Raw genomic sequence first — 16,288 nt, 5'->3', positions numbered from 1 at the left:
ACTCAGGGACCATTCCTGGTGGGGCTTGGGGTCCCAAACGAGGTGCCAGACCTCGAATCTGGGTTCACCATGTGCAAGGCAAGTCCCTACCTGCTGAACTATCACTTCAACACCCAGAAAATAGCACTTTTTATCCCATGAAATATCACCAAGATGGATACAATTTGCCATGGGTCAATAGATTTTTTTTCTCATCAGTGCTAAACGAGGTAATGGTGTTAAGTCTTCAGCCCCTTCATTCCCTCTGCCCGTTACTCCTCTTCCTCTCAAAAAGGAGTATTCATCGTTCCATGTTGATAATCCAGAAAGGCAAAGGTGTTCATCTGAGTGTTACCAGTATACTCCATAAATGAATTAACTCAAATGATACACTGATTTCAGTGAGAAAAGGCCCTATATCATTAGTAAAGCCAGCATTTAAAAAATTAAAGTAACATTGAATTTATAACTCTGTCAAGACTGTTCTAAGTCCATCAAAGTTCCATTTTATTCTTCACCACACAGTTGTTCTCTTTTACCAATTAATCCACCCCATGGCTATGTCCCCCTCCCTTCTTGTAAATACTCATCTGGTTATTACAGTCCAAAAGTTTATTTTTGTTTTGCTCTAGTCATTAATTCCTTTGGTTTCTCTCCCCAGCTGACTTAACTTCACTAAACAGAATATCCTCTAGATCCATCCATGTTGTTGTAAATCACTGTTGTTGATTTTTTAACTGAATAGTACTCTGCAGTGTCAGTGGAAGATGAATACCACATCTTCTATATCCTCCATCTGTCAATGAGGTTGTTTTGAGCTCTCAGTTATTGTAGATAACGCTGCAATCAACATCATCATGACTATCTCTCTTTGAATGCTAATTTTTGTGTTTGGGGATAAAGTGTGAAAATTGGATCAGATGGAGTTTCTATTTCTATTTTTTTGAGGAATTTCCACACTACTTTACATAAAGGCTGTGCAAGTTTCCCACACAAGCCATACATCTACAGAGTTTCCTGTCGCACATCGTGGTTACACGTGTTGCTTCTTGTCTTTCATGTAATAGTGATCCCCACAGGAGTGGGGCAATAGCTTTCTGTTTTCATTTATATTTCCCTGACAGTAAGAAGTGATGCACATCTTTTCATTTTGTTGTGCAACAGTGATCAACAAGTAGAAGTTGCTTTTCTGTCTTCCTTTCATACTGTCATTTCTATTAATCCAATTTCTTCCAATGCACCCTTTGCATACTATTTAAATATGTAATATCATTTTTGTGTAATATTTTTATGTCCTCTTTATTATCACTATGTGGTTATAAATACTACCTTTATTCAAGAAGCTAGAGAAGAAGGAGGTCATATTGTTTTAATTTGTTCTCTCCAAATACCTAGAACAACAATATTTATTATGAGCCTTTGGGAAATATTTGGGGATCTTGCACATTTATTATACTTTAATTGTGGTTCTATCAGCTTGCACCTCATCCATGCAGAATTTTCCAACTATAATTAAGGAAAACCAAGTGCAGGTCCTAAAGCCTTTTCTCTATAAGCTTTGTGTGATAATGTTAACCAATATAATTTTCTTTAAAATCTTGGTAGCGTGCTGCAGTTCTGTAACTGACAAATTTTAATTTCATTTTTTCTCATCAAAGATTTTTTTCTAGATTGGGTTTCAGTCATACAATGTTCCAACACCTGTCCCTTGATATAACTGAAACCCAATCATGAACAACTTTGTAACTGTGTATCTCGCAGTCATTCAACTTTAAAAAGAAAAGAAAACTTGGGATTTAAACATTTAAAAAATCTTTTTCTAAAGTATTTCTTAACATTGGTTTTTACCTTGCAGTACTCCTTTAGTTTTATTTATTTTGCTAATTGTTGCTTAATGTTATGAAATGTTGCTTAAAGTTGCCGTTTAGGGAACTTTATTGATCAGACCCTTTGAGACACTTAATGGCAATAGTGCTGACTATTTGTATAGAACTGTGTTTTGGGGGGAGAACTCTAGGTTTGCTTTTGTTTGTTTTTGTTTGGGAGGCACATCTGGCAGTGTTCAGAACTTATTATTGATTCTGCACTCAGGGATCTCCCTGGCAGGCTCAGGGGGCCATCTGGGGTGCTGAGGACTTAACCCAGGTTAGATTCATGCAAAGGAAGTGTTTCGCCTACTGAACTATCTCTCTGTCCCAGAGTTTGCTTTTATTGTTGATTTTTCTCCAAATCTTCAAGACTTTTAAGGATGAGGACACAAGCATGAATAACCAACTGCTTATTTTCTGTATATTCAATTAAAATCCACATTTCAACATCATCATCACTATATTGACTTATTCTAAGTAATAATAGGAGAAAGCACTGAGGCAAGTTTTGTGTTTCTGGTTCCACATTAGCCCTTTATGCACATCACTACCTTCAATTCTCACAAAAATCCTAGAGATAAGTATTGGTATTTCCTGATTTTACTGGTAAGGAACCTGAAGCAAGGGTGGCCAGTTGCTGGTGGACACATGGGCCAGTGAATGCAGAGCTCTCGCTGCAGAGTGGAGCTTTTTTCCAGTGAGTTCTAAATCTCAAAAAAGAGAAGGGAAGAGTATGCAGGTCTGCTGATAAGGACACATAGCACATATGAACCAGTAGAAGCTTCTTGAAACTTTTTTAAGAATTTAATCTGTGAGCCTTATACAAGAGTGTGTCAGCTCTCAGTCCAGCGTTACCTGAGACCAAAGGAGCAGCCAGACTTTGGAGTATGTGCATTTGCCTTTTCACTTCCCACTTGGTAAAAATTAGGGTCATGTCAACACAACCTCAAATTGCTGTACGCCTATAAGCTGGTTCACTCTAGAAAGAGCCAATTCAGTTTGTTATGTGCAATCATTTATCTGGACAATCTTTGCTACCATTTTCTGCTCCATCAATAAATCTAATTAAATTCTTCTTTATTCAAATTGCATTCCCACCTTGAACTTTTTGATTCAAATAAACTACTGTCAGTACCAAACTATTAACAATAGAATTGCCTTATTTCTCTCCATGAGAGGTACTTTAAAATCATGACTTCTATTGATATTTTACAACAGTGGAGATTTAGTTGTAGACAAAACCTGATAACTGGGGAGGGAGTGTTGAAGTGTGGGTCACACTGGAGAGAGCGTAGTGTGGGGACGTTGTGTGCATGAAGCACTGTCATGAACCGCATTGTAAATCAGATACAAAAACTTGAAAAGAAACTACTAATGGATAAGCCACTAAAGGCACTTCTACTTTTCTAATTACATTCATCTTTGATATAAGAAATTCAGCAGAATGTCTCAAGGAAAACTTTCTAGGTCAGTGAAGGGTTTAAATTGGTCAGAACCAGTGTTTGAATCCCAAGATTTTAACTTTCCCTTTCACAGTGCAAAAAATAATAATGGAAAGATGGGAACCAATTTAGACTATTGATTCTCATCCTGTCTTTGTAAATTTATTCTAATAGAAAGTGATGCTTATTAATCATGCAAGGGAAATTATTCAGACAAGAATATGAAAATATACGTAAGTGTGGAGGCCAGTTTCTCTTGCCAGTTTCAGGAAGGCCCTTCTATAATTTCCTTGTAGTCTTCAGTCCGTAAACGTGGGTTGCTGCTGACCAAGGCAGTAGAACTGAGATGGGCAGGGAGCATGGAGGGAAAGAGAGAGATTTGCAGAACTGTGCAGTGGAGAAAGGACTCAGAGACCCTCGGGAGAGAGTGGGGCCTCCTGCTCTCTACAGCTCTACATAAACCCTGTTCCATAATGCCCTGTTATATTCCCAGTGGCACAGCAACTTCTGTGGATTTCTGGGGATCTGGATGTAGATTTCAGCTTCACATATTACTTTTATTAACTGCAGTTCTTTAAAGTCCTCAGCTACAACATAACCATGGAAATAAACATAAAGAGCTTCCATCTCAGGGCCAGGTTATGCTGATAATAAAACCTCATGTGGGAATCATCTGTATTAATATTGCAGCAAAAAAGCTTGGGACCACCTGCAGGTTCTGCCTTAATTCACTTGCATTTCAGTCATGAAAGAACAGCTATTTTGGGCAGTGCCCAGAAGGAAACTTGAAAGAAGAAATCAGGCTCAGAAGTTCTGTTTATAAACAAATATTGCAGCATAGCTCAACAAAGGAAAAACGCTTGCCCAGCTCTATCATTTTTGTTGTGTTCTTAGTTCAAAGAAGAAAAATCAATAAAAACTGCCACGTTAATTTAGGGCACCGGCTTGGAAATAGTCCTCAGGACGCTGGCACTGAACACACGCACAGCTCACTCTACGGGATAAAGAAGCTGCAAGATGGTGTGGCCAATGTTTACTAGTTTTAAATGTTGCTAAACAGGATGTTGAGCCAAAAAAATAAATAAAGTTTCATCCCTACCCTTTGGTAGAATTTTTAAAGTAAGTAGAATTTCCTAACTGGGTCCTTAGGAAAAAGATGAAAATCCTAGTATAATCCTTCTATCATTGGTTTGAAAAAAATGGAACTTTATTAATTCAATCTTACTCATGCAATGGAATCTTAAGTGTGACTGCTATTTTTTAAATTTTATTGAACCACCATGAGATACTTACAAGCGTTCATGTTTCGGTTACAACCTCACAATGATCAAATACCCATCCCTCCACCAGTGCACATTCCCCACCACCAATATAGGGTATACCCCCCCTTTCCCGACCTCCCCCTGCCTCTGTGGCAAACAATATTCCCCATACTCTCTCTTACTTTTGGGCATTATGGCTTGCAACACAGACACTGAGAGGTCATCATGTTTGGTCCATTATCTACTTTTGGCACACATCTCCCATTCCGACTGATTCCTCCAGCCATCATTTTCTTAGTGATCCCTTCTCTATTCTGTCTGCCTTCTCCCCTCCACTCATGAAGCAGTCTTCCAGCTATGGGGCAATCCCCCTGGCCCTTGTATCTACTGTTCTTGGGCGTCAGCCTCATGTGATATTATTTTATAGTGACTGCTGTCTATTATAAACTCCCTCTGAGCTTGGTCCTTGATTTTTTTTAACCTTGTGAGAGAGCACTTTTCAGAATCACATTATCGTTTCAAAGATTTAGCCAACAATAAATTTGTTGCTAATTCTTATAAAAATAAAAGATCTACTTGTTGGAATTTGCTTTCTGTAAACTAATCTCCAAAATAAAATATCCTGATTATAACATATCACCTTAAAAATAAAAAGTATTAATCACTTTCATCTTTGTTTCTGCTTCTTTTGGAGGGTTACCCCTTGCCCTACAAAGCAGTGTTCAGGGATTCCCAGGACCACTAACCTGTTTCATTTGCGTCCAGTAGTGCTGGGAACCACCAGGTCACTCCAGTGGTGCCTGGGCAACCATGCAGGACTGGGAATCAAATTCAGGGCCTCTGAGGAGCCAGCATGGTCTTGGTCCTTTAATTTAGCTCCCTGACCTTCTTCTTTCCAAAACTGTATTCCATGTGTCTTCCTTGACATGTTTCTGCCCATTTCCTTCTTGTCTCAGCATATGGCTGCTCCTCTTTGATCAGAGCTCCTCACTTCAAGGAGTTCCTGATTCCATGCACCTGTCTCTGTCATTATTAAGCATCTCCAGGTAAGTCATTTGAGCTATTCCAGGCATTGAACATTATCAAAACACTCGTGCCACTATCTTCCAAAACCCAACGAAAAGCCCGGGTACGTGGGAGTAGTAGCAGCAAATGCCAGGCCTCACGAGACAGGGGAGGAACTGGTCCTTCTCCTTCCCCCTGTCTCATGGGACTCTGAGATGACACCTACGAACTGCCCTGGGCTACTTATTAAGCTCCTAAATGGCCATGATCCAGAGGCACACAAATGAATCTCGGAACCAAGCAACTCGCTGCAGAGATCTCTCCAGACCCTATTAAAATTTTAGAATTCCAGGAGCGTGCAGCCACTCTCGCAGCCACACAACATTATATGCTATTCATAACAACCAATGCAAAACAAATTGTCTAGCATTGCCTTTTCGGCAGGTTTGATTGGTTGTGGGAAAATTCTGAATAATAATGGTGGGACTGGTGTCAAAATATTGAATGTAATCAAAGTAGAGAGAGAGTACTGTGGAAATTTTGTCCCACACAGGCAGGGGAGGGGTTGGGGTGTAGGGAATGCTGGGGATTTTGGTGGTGGAAGATGTGAACTTGTGAAGGGATGGGTATTTGATCATTGTTTGACCGAAACACAAACATGAAAGTTTTGTTACTATCTCACGATGAGTCAATTAAAAAATTTACAAAAATTAAAAAAACACTCATGATTTTCATGTTTGTGTCTCTGGTTATAAATCTTTTTTGCTCTATTATTGTATATCCGGCTGCTGTATATTCAGTTCCTGGTCGTATTTCACACTTCACATTTCAACCAAAACCACTCTTTCCCCAGAACTCACCAGTCCATAAAATCAGTTAACGTCACCATAATTACCCGGTGGTTGACTCTAAAACCCTGGGCATCCACCTTGATTCTCACTCTCTTTGCACCTAACTCACTATCAGAACATGCAATTGCTCTTACAACGAACATTTCTCAAACAGAACCTCTGATGATGTCTCCTTGACAAAACGTCTCAACCCAAGTCAGCAGCAGCATCTGAATTCCCTCCCACGCGATGTCATTTTCTCTCTCTCTCTTTAATAGCAACTTGGCAACATTCTAAAGCATTAGGCAGAGCATGACGCTTTCCACGCGTGATTACTTCCTATTGTTCTGGGTATGTGTGTGTGCATGTGTGCGTGCATATGTGAAAGAGAGAGAACATACAATTTTCCATTCTATGTGTACAATTGAAGAGTGTTAATTACATTCATAGTAATTTGTCATCATTACTGTCTACTTCTGTCATCATTCATCACTCCAAACAGAAACTGTGATAATTAAGCAGTTATCCCTTCTCACCTCTCCACCTTGAAACTTGTCTTTTCTATTAACTTGCTTATTCTAAATGGTTCATATAAGCAGAATAATAGATGACACCTGAACAGTACAGGATCTTATCAGCCACTGAACTATAGGAAAATATTCAGATATTCAGGTTCACTTGCTTACATATTTTCTATAAAAACAAATGATGGTTGTGAACCTACAATATTAATACAGTGTAATACTATAAATCAATTTTAGAATTTTCTTAACATTTTCTATTCTCCAGCTTACTTTATTATAATAAGTCTAATATATAATGCACAAAATATATTACTTGACTGTGTTGTCAGTAAGGCTTCCAGCAGCCTCTTAGTAATTAAATTTTCAGAAGATTAAAAAGAGTTGACTGGGCAAGGTGTGACTCAGTGAGTCTATGTTCCAACACATGTTATCAGAAAGTCAACTGTATACCAATTACTTGTGTACAATTTATTTCACATAGCACAGCATTTTCAAGTCCTATAGCATGCAACATTTAGCACATATCAAAGTTTCATTTACTTTATAAGGCTGAATAATATTATTTTGTGTATAGTACCATATTTTTGTTATGCAATAATCTATTGTTGAATGATTGGGTTATTTCTATACTTTGTCTGTTGTAAATGATGTTGCTGTGAACCTTGGCATATAAATATCTGAGTTTCTTCTCTCTGTCCATTAATATAAACCTAGGACTGAAATGACTGAGTCATAAATAATTATGTGTTTTACCTTTGAAAGAGGACTGGAGTGATAGCACAGCAGGTAGGGCGTTTGCCTTGCACATGGCTGTCCCAGGTTTGATTCCTCTGTCCCTCTCGGAGAGCCCGGCAAGCTACTGAAAGTATCCTGCCCACATGGCAGATCCTAATAAGCTCCCCATGGTGTATTCGATATGCCAAAAACAGTAACAACAAGTCTCACAGTGGAGACGTTACTGGTGCCTGCTCGAGCAAATCAATGAGCAACAGGGACGTCAGTGCTACAGTGCTACCTTTGAAAGAAGTGCCAAACTCTATCCTCCAGGAACTGTGCCTTCTAACATTGCCACTGGCAATGTATAAGAGCTCAAGTTTCTCCACACCTTCACAAGGACTCATTATTTTGTTTTATTATTATTATTATTATATTAGATTTTTAAAAATTTTCCTTGTGATAAAGGTTTTGAGTATATCTTCTTGGGACTTAATAGTAATTTTTATGCCTTCTTTGGAGAAATGTCTACCAAAGCTTTGTCTGTTTTGTAAGTGGGATTTTTGCCATTTATTGCTGAGTTGGAGTGCTTTATACATTCTGGATGGTAAGTACTTGGTAGATACATGGTAAGAAGTAATTTATTCTGTTTGGTGGGTTGTCAGCTCATGTCCTTGATGTTCTTTGAAATACAAAAGTTTTAATTTTTTTATAAAACTAAATTTATCTCTTCTTCATGTTGTTACCTATATTTTTGGTATGTACTTACGGAAACATCTGGAAAGAAGGTTACAAAGATTTCTTGATGTTGTTTTCAGTCTCTAGTCTACTTTTAGCACTCATCTCCCTTCACGCGAGTGGTCTCCAACCCACATTTTACTTGGTGTTCCCTTCTGTCTGAGTCAGTACTGCTATTGCAAACCACAACACCCAATTGGAGAGAGAGAACAAAAGGGAATACCCTGCCACAGAGGCAAGGTGGGGTGGGGGAAGATAGGATTGGGGGGTGGGAGGGATACTGGGTTTATTGGTGGTGGAGAATGGGCACTGGTGTAGGGATGGGTTCACAAACATTGTATGAGGGAGACACAAGCACGAAAATGTGTAAATCTGTAGCTGTACCCTCAAAGTGATTCACTAATAAAAAAATAAATTAAAAAAAAGATTTCTTGATGTTTTATTATAAGAATTTTATAGCGTTAACTCTTAAGTTTTGGTCTTTGGACATTTTTTAGTTAATTTTTAAATATGGTATGAGACACTATTCAGTTTCGCTTTTTTGTATATGGACTCCTATTTAATCCATTCTCTCCCATGTAGTGGTCTGGCAGTCTTTCCAAAAAATCAGTTGTTCATAGTTGTAGGGGCTTATTTCTGGGTTTTTAATTCTATTCTATTGGTCTACATGTTCCTCCTTATTTTAATACTATGCTTTGCTGATATATGTGTATAGGATTTATAGTAAATATTGAAATTAGAAGTTGTGAATTCCCCAACTCTGTGCTTTTTTCTTAAGATTTTGATTTTGACTATTCAGTGTTCCTTGAAATTCCATATAAGTGTTAGAATGGTTTGTTAATTTCTGATAAGGGGCTACTGGGTCTTTATAAAGATTATCTTGATTTCTGCATATAACTTTAAGTAGTATTGTTGTCTTTACACTAAGTCTAAGTATGCTACCTTTTCCCACTTCTTTTTTCATCAAAGTTTTCCAACTTTTGGTGCATAAGATTTGTATGGTCATAGTTACATTCTAGTTTAGTCTTTATTATGATACAATCAATAGAATGGTTTTCTTAATTTTTTGGACTATCCATGGATGGTATCAATAAGTGCAGCTAGTGTTTTTACATGCTTATTTTACATTTTAAAGCTTTATTAAATATATTTGTTGAGAAACTTTTGTGTTTTTGGAATCTTTAGGGGGTTGTATGTGTAAGCTTTTATCATTTGTGAAACAGCTATTTTGTTTTTTCATTTCCCATTTGGATGGATTTTGATTTTTTAACTAACTATTCTGTTGAGAATTTCTAGTACTATATTGAGTATAAGTGGTAACATGGTCGTTCTTATCTTCTTCCTGATTTATGGACAAAGTTTTCATTCTTTTACCATTGAATGTGTTATTAACTGAGAGTCTTACATGTATGATCACTATCACATGGAAGAAGTTTCTTCTTACATGGAATGTTCTTACCTGAAAGATGTTGGATTTTGTTGTGTATTTTCAGTATCACTGAGATAGTCATGTGCTTTTCCTGTTTCATCAGATTATGTGTTACACTGATTGTTGTATGACTAAAAATCATTTTCATCCTGAATTCAACTTGGCTATTATGTAAATCCTTTAATACCCTCCTGAATTTGACTTGTTATTTTCATTTTGGGTTTTTAAATCTACATTTGTATGAGATCATGTCTTATAGTTTTCTCCCCTCCAGCTTTGGTTACAGGAGTAATTTTAGCATTGTAAAGTGAATGAGGGAATATCCTATTTTTATTCATTTGGGTGAAGAAATTCTGAGGAGTTTTCATTACTTCTTCATTGAATATTTGTCAAATTCACCAATGAAACCATCTTATCTTGGAGTTTTTTCTTTGTCGTATCTTTGCTTACTGATTCCTTACTTTTCTTTTTTTTTGGATCACACCCAGCAATGCTCAGGGGTTACTCCTGGCTCTGCACTCAGGAATTACTTCTGGAAGTGCTCAGGGGACCATATGGGAAGCTGGGAATTGAACCTGGGTCAGCCGCATGCAAGGCAAATGCCCTACCCACCTACCCACTGTGCTATTGCTCCAGCCCCTGATTCCTTACTTTTATAGTTCAATTTTTATAGTTCAAAGTATAGTTGAACTATACTTTTATAGTTCAACAACTGTACACCAACAATTTTATCCAATTGTTGGTGTACAGTTGTTTAGAGTATTCCCTTAAAATCTTTTTTATTTCTGCAGAGTCCATGACAATATCTTTCATTCATTATTTCAGTAATTTGAATCTTCTGTATTTCTTAGTCTGATTTTGTCAGTCTTGTTGATCTTTTCATATCAACTTTGGTTTCACTGATTGTTGTTTTTATTTTCATCTATCTCTACTCTAATTCCTATATTGCCTTCTCTCTACTACCTTTGAATCAAACTTAGTCCTCTTTTTCTAATGTTCTAATGATGAATATTTATGTATTTTATTAATTAAATTAGTTGCCATCATATAATTGGAATGCTGATTTATTCCATAAGTTTGGATACACTCTGTTATATTTTGATCCATCTCAAGTATTTTCCTTGACCCACTGGTTACTAAAAATCTATTGTTTAAATTCTGCATATTTATTAATTCTTCAGTTTTCCTTCTGTTACTAATTTCTCCTTTCATTCCATTCTGATTGGAAAAGATACCTTGTTTGATTACAGTCTTACAAAACTTATTGAGTCCTTTTTTTTTAGCTAGCATATGGTGTGAAGACTATTCCCATGTACACTCATCTGTCATTGAGCACTTTCTATTATATTAGAATAGAGTTCCTCACTGCAGTTTTATTATTCTTAAACTGACCTGTTCAGTTTCTCTAGCATCACCTCCTACAGTCTTTCAGTTCTTGATGAGAAAGTACTTTTTTCTGATTAACATAATGCTTCAGTGTAACAGCAATGATATATTCTTGATAGTATGTGGAATAACTGCACTGTATCTTTGTCTAAGGTTCACAAAGGGAGGGGAGCAGAGAGATAGATAGTACAGGGTAAGATGTTTGCCTTCCATATAACCAACCTTGGTTTGATCCCCAACACCACATGATTCCTTGAGCTCAGAGCCAGTCAGGAGTAAGTCCTGTGGCCCACAAACAAAATACATACATATATACGCATATATATGTGTATATATATATGAAAAACTTGTACATGAAGGTTCTTTCTTTCTTTTTTTTTCTTTTTTTTCTTTTTGGGTCACACCCAGTGATGCACAGGGATTCCTGGCTCTGCACTCAGGAATTATCCCAGATGGTGCTCAGGGGACCATATGGGATGCTGGGAATCGAACCCAGGTTGGCCGAGTGCAAGGCAAACGCTCTACCTGCTGTGCTATTGCTCCAGCCCCATGAAGATTCTTTTTTACAACAGCATTAATTACAGTGATCTAAAGGTAGAAACAACCCAGATCCATCATCTGATGAGTGCATAAATGAAAGGGGTAGATCCAGAGAGAGTTCTGATACACTCTACAACCTGGATGAACCTTCCAAACATTTAGCAAAGTGAAGAAAGCTGAACACAAGATGCCACATAATAATGTATAATTCCATTTATTTGACTGTACATGTTTTGTTTTTCTTGTTCGTTTGGGTTTATTTGGGGGAGTTGGGGACGCACTCGATGGTGCTCAGGGATGACTCCTGGCTCTGCAATCTGGGATCATCCCTGGTGAGCATGTGGACCATGTGGGGTGCCAGGATTTGATCCCAGGTTGGCTACATGCAAGGCCAGTGACCTACCCACTGTACTATCCCTCCAATCTCCATTTATTGGCGATATTTAGAATGAGGCATTTTCATAGAGGCTGCAAGCAGCATCAGTGCTTTCCAGGCTGTGGGAGAAAGGGGAAATAGATATAGAGCTTCTTGGGTGGTGGGGAGGAGTGGTAAAAATGTTCTGGAATTAGTAGTAATGGTTATAAAACTTTGGGAATATATATGTTACTAACAGTTTTGTTACAAGAAATTCAGTCTGGTTTTTATGTAGTATGTATTATAGTGTGTATTTGAAAATACAGACTGAAGAGGCTTACTTTAGACTAACATTTTTTTATCAGTTTTTGGAAGACAAACCTCGCCGATTTAAAACTAAAGTCTAAACTAAAACAAAAGAGGGAAATGATAAAAGTTTACCTTTTTACATTTATGCAGCAGAGTGCCTGGTATAAAGTAGGAAACAATCCAGCTGTTTTGTTTATTGGCAGACTCTTTTGGTACATCTGGAACTCATATGTTGAGTGTTACCATAGATATTTTTTAGCCAGTTAAAACCTAAAAGATAAAGCTTATATTTCTTGTTTCAATTAAGACTGCAAATAATTTTTTGTTAATATATTTTTATTAATGAAATAGGTTCATCAGGTTTCAGTTTCATCAGCATTTATGCAGTATGCTTTTTGTTATGTTGCTTTTTGTTATTGTTGTTAAATGTGGTGATCAAGAGCATAGGAAACAATGGCTAGAATTTGTCCACTTGAAATAAATATGAAAGTCAATGATAAAATATTCTAGTGAAAAATTATGGTAAAATACCTAAAAGTATTTTTTAATGTTCATTGATTTTTGTGCATCAAAATACACTCATTACTTTAACCTGAAAGCTTTGTTACTTTCCACATGGTGAATCAATAAAAGAATTAAAAAAAAATAAAATACAATATAAGGTCCTTCATAAAAAAAATACGCTCATTAATAAGTAAAAACCTCTCATTTGCAACTAGAGGAGACTTTCCAACATAGGAGGACTTAGAACTGGAACCTGCTGTAATATTTTCATATGTTAAACTCTCTGGCGAAAGCAGAGGCATTAATGAAATCTTGAGAATCGTAGCCTGTATAAAAATACAAAAATAAAAAGAAAGGGCGCACAGGCGGCGAGGCAGGCGAAGGAAGGAAGAAGGCCAAACTGGTTGCTCGATCGGTTTATTTCATGTCCATCTCCATTCTCCTCTGATTCTCCTCCTGCTTCTTTCTCCCCCATCCTACTTCATTCTCTCTCTCTCTGCCTCTCTCCCGGCTCTCGGTCTCTCTCTCGATCAGTGGATCTGGCCCCCGTGGATCTGGCCCCCATGAATCTGGCTCCGTGGATCTGGCCCCGGTGGATCTGGCACCGTGGATCTGGCCCCCAACCCACTCTTCCAGCCTAGTTAAATCTCCACAGCATGAGGGGGTTGGGGCATACACATAGGTGTGGTCAGCAATAGGGTTAGGTTCTTTTCCCTCAGGGAATGCTTCTCCTAGGACTTAATTCTCTTTCAGCAGGAGGATCCACCCAAGGGCAGAGTCCCATGAATGTGTTTCTCTTCTCCTCAGCCAGCAAACATATAAGAATTCATAATATTAATTATTTTGTATGGACACAATAAGAGATGCATTAAAGCTTATAGAATTGCTCTCCTGGGGCCATCTCAATCTCAGACTACAGTGCTCAGGCCAGATCAGTCTTTCCTATCCCTGGTAGGGTCCCAGTCTCATAATTACTATTGGATCATGACAGCATTTGTCTATGATCAAGCTCTTAACTTATAGTTAAGAATTAGGCACTTTGGCCAGGCCCATCTCGATGCCAGGGTAGCACATAACTCACCGCTTGCCCTGGATCCTTCCCGTCCCACGTCGGGGACCCTACTTTGGGATGCTAGGAACTGAGGGCAACTGAGGCTTAAGTGGAGAAAACAGATGCCCAGAAGGGAATAATATTCGAGGCCAATTAAGTCTTAAGTTATAAAAACATAATATTGTCTTCTTGTGTCTATACAAAAAAGACATAGCTTTAAAGTAAATTATTCAAAAGGCATAAAAAGGAGAGAAAGGCAATGTTATAATATTCAGTGTCCTAGGAAGTTCTGACCTTACCAATTAACAGAGTTTGATTAAGGGAAGAGCAGATAAACTGGTAGAAATGGTTACAGATAAACAAAGGAATGGGAGTGACTCGGGAGCACTTTGATGGGTGTGACTGATAAACCTAAGCTCCTAGTGGCAAGGGGGAAAGGACAAACCAATGATATCCAACATCTCCCCCTTTTCTGTTTACAAAATTACAAAAATTTGAAATAGAAAGAGGAACAATTCCAAACACAATACAGTCTTATAAATTGTAGTAAAATTTCAGTCCGACCCTTGGCCAGAGCAGTGCTTGTAGTAGTAAAGCGTCCAATTGTCCTGCACTGTCCAAGGGTGAGGCAAGTCACCAATGATGAGAGTCTGTTAGTCCCATTCTGAAGAAATGAAGTGTCTGGATCAAAATTGAAGAGTTGTTTCTGCAGCAGCAGCAGTAGTGGTCACAGCAATGAGTCCTAGAGGAGCAGCTATAGGAGTCTGATGAATTTCATGAAGTACTGGATCAGGCAGGGAGCACTGGAACAGGAGCATCACAACTTCTGTCAGGAGTCCTTCAGCAGAGGGATGCAGCCATTCTCTGGTCAGGTTCACTGGCAGTCATATCTGTGCAACCTAGCTTATGTTTGGAAAAAACACTTTTTTAAAGTTATCAGAGGCTTCGACCATTGGGGTTTGGTACGTCTCCATGCCTAGGGATAGAGAAAGAGACAGGGGGAACTCCGACAGGAACAGTTATCCTAGAAAAAAATTAAAAGGTTTTCCTATTAAAAGTCATTCCTTCCTGCCCAAATAGAATATAGTTGCATTTGCTACTCATCCAGTTAAACCATATAGTTCTTAGAAGTGGCATTTAAAAAATCAGGACTGGGTATCATAATCACATGGTAGAGCACATTGGTTGCTTGTATTAGATCATGATCCGTGTACATTCTGTCCCTCCAAGTACCATGGGTGCCCTGGTGGCCCCACAAGTGGCCCTCAGAACATTTTCAAAAGGAAAATGTTTTAAGTTTGTTAAAATACTGCCACCTCTTTAATCTCAAAGTGAGACATATTGAATTTATGAAGCTGTATTTGTGTTTTCAATGAGGTCATCTAATGTTGTATATGTTAGCTGATTGACTACAGTAAATTTTGTGCAAAAGATGTACAAAATATGACCCAATAATCCTTTACACTTTATTGTATTTTTTGACTCTTAATAATAAGAGTATAATTTACCCAAGAAAGTATACATATCAAATCTAATCCTCTGGTGATTGTTTGAAAATAAAATGCTTAAAGTTAAGTTTATGCTGAAATGCCCTTACTGTGAAAGATTGTGAGTAACTGGCCTACTGTAGATGTTGGCATATGGTAGCTGTGTTGGTGTTGATGCTCATTTGGAAAACTTCCTGCAAAGATGGAGGTTCTTCCTATTAATTGTTTTCTCTGTGCTTATCCCATTATCTTCATACTTCTGAACAGTACTGGGAAAGGGGTGGTAAAATTGTAAGATGCATAAATTTATAAAAAATATGACTCATTATTCCCTTTATCCAATTCACCTACTAATACATTTCAGAAATTGGTGGCAAAGCAGTTTTCATTGGAATAGGTGATTTACCTCTCAAAGATTCTCAGGGTTTTTTTTCAGCTTCTTTTGGCAATTTATTATAAATCATGAATGCTGTATGTTTATTATTAACTAAAATTGCAGTTGACAAGGTAAATTAATAACTAGATAAAATAATGAAAATAGGTTTCCATTGTGATGAATCCATGGGGTGACAATTAAAATTGACTAGAAAAGGCCACTATTTTGTTTCACACTTATTCACATATATTCAATAATCTCTTGATTTATACTCTTAGCCAAATTAATAATACCTAAAGTGAGTGTATACAAAAGAGACCGTTCTTTGTGCCAGCTATTTCTACCTCTGTTGTTTCGCCAGTTCCAGAACAAGAGTAAGAAAGACAGATGGCAAACACATTGTTGGCACAATCTCATTTTATTGATTAGATGGTCCCCTGTTCAGTAAATTTGTTTCTTTGAAGGACACACTTGGCAATGCTTGGAAAG

The 16,288-nt window shown here is 37.7% G+C and overlaps 1 protein-coding gene across 3 annotated transcripts in view; it reads left to right on the top strand.

Annotated features, from left to right (window-relative positions):
• Positions 1-16,288, top strand: part of TNFRSF19 (TNF receptor superfamily member 19) — a 106,764-nt gene that overhangs the window by 69,859 nt on the left and 20,617 nt on the right. The window lies entirely within an intron of this gene.

The sequence above is a fragment of the Sorex araneus genome, chromosome 1 (genome assembly GCF_027595985.1).
Source record: "Sorex araneus isolate mSorAra2 chromosome 1, mSorAra2.pri, whole genome shotgun sequence".
NCBI lineage: Eukaryota > Metazoa > Chordata > Mammalia > Eulipotyphla > Soricidae > Sorex > Sorex araneus.
The sequence above is the reverse complement of the archived record's forward strand: the minus strand, read 5'-3'. Positions and strand labels throughout refer to the sequence as shown.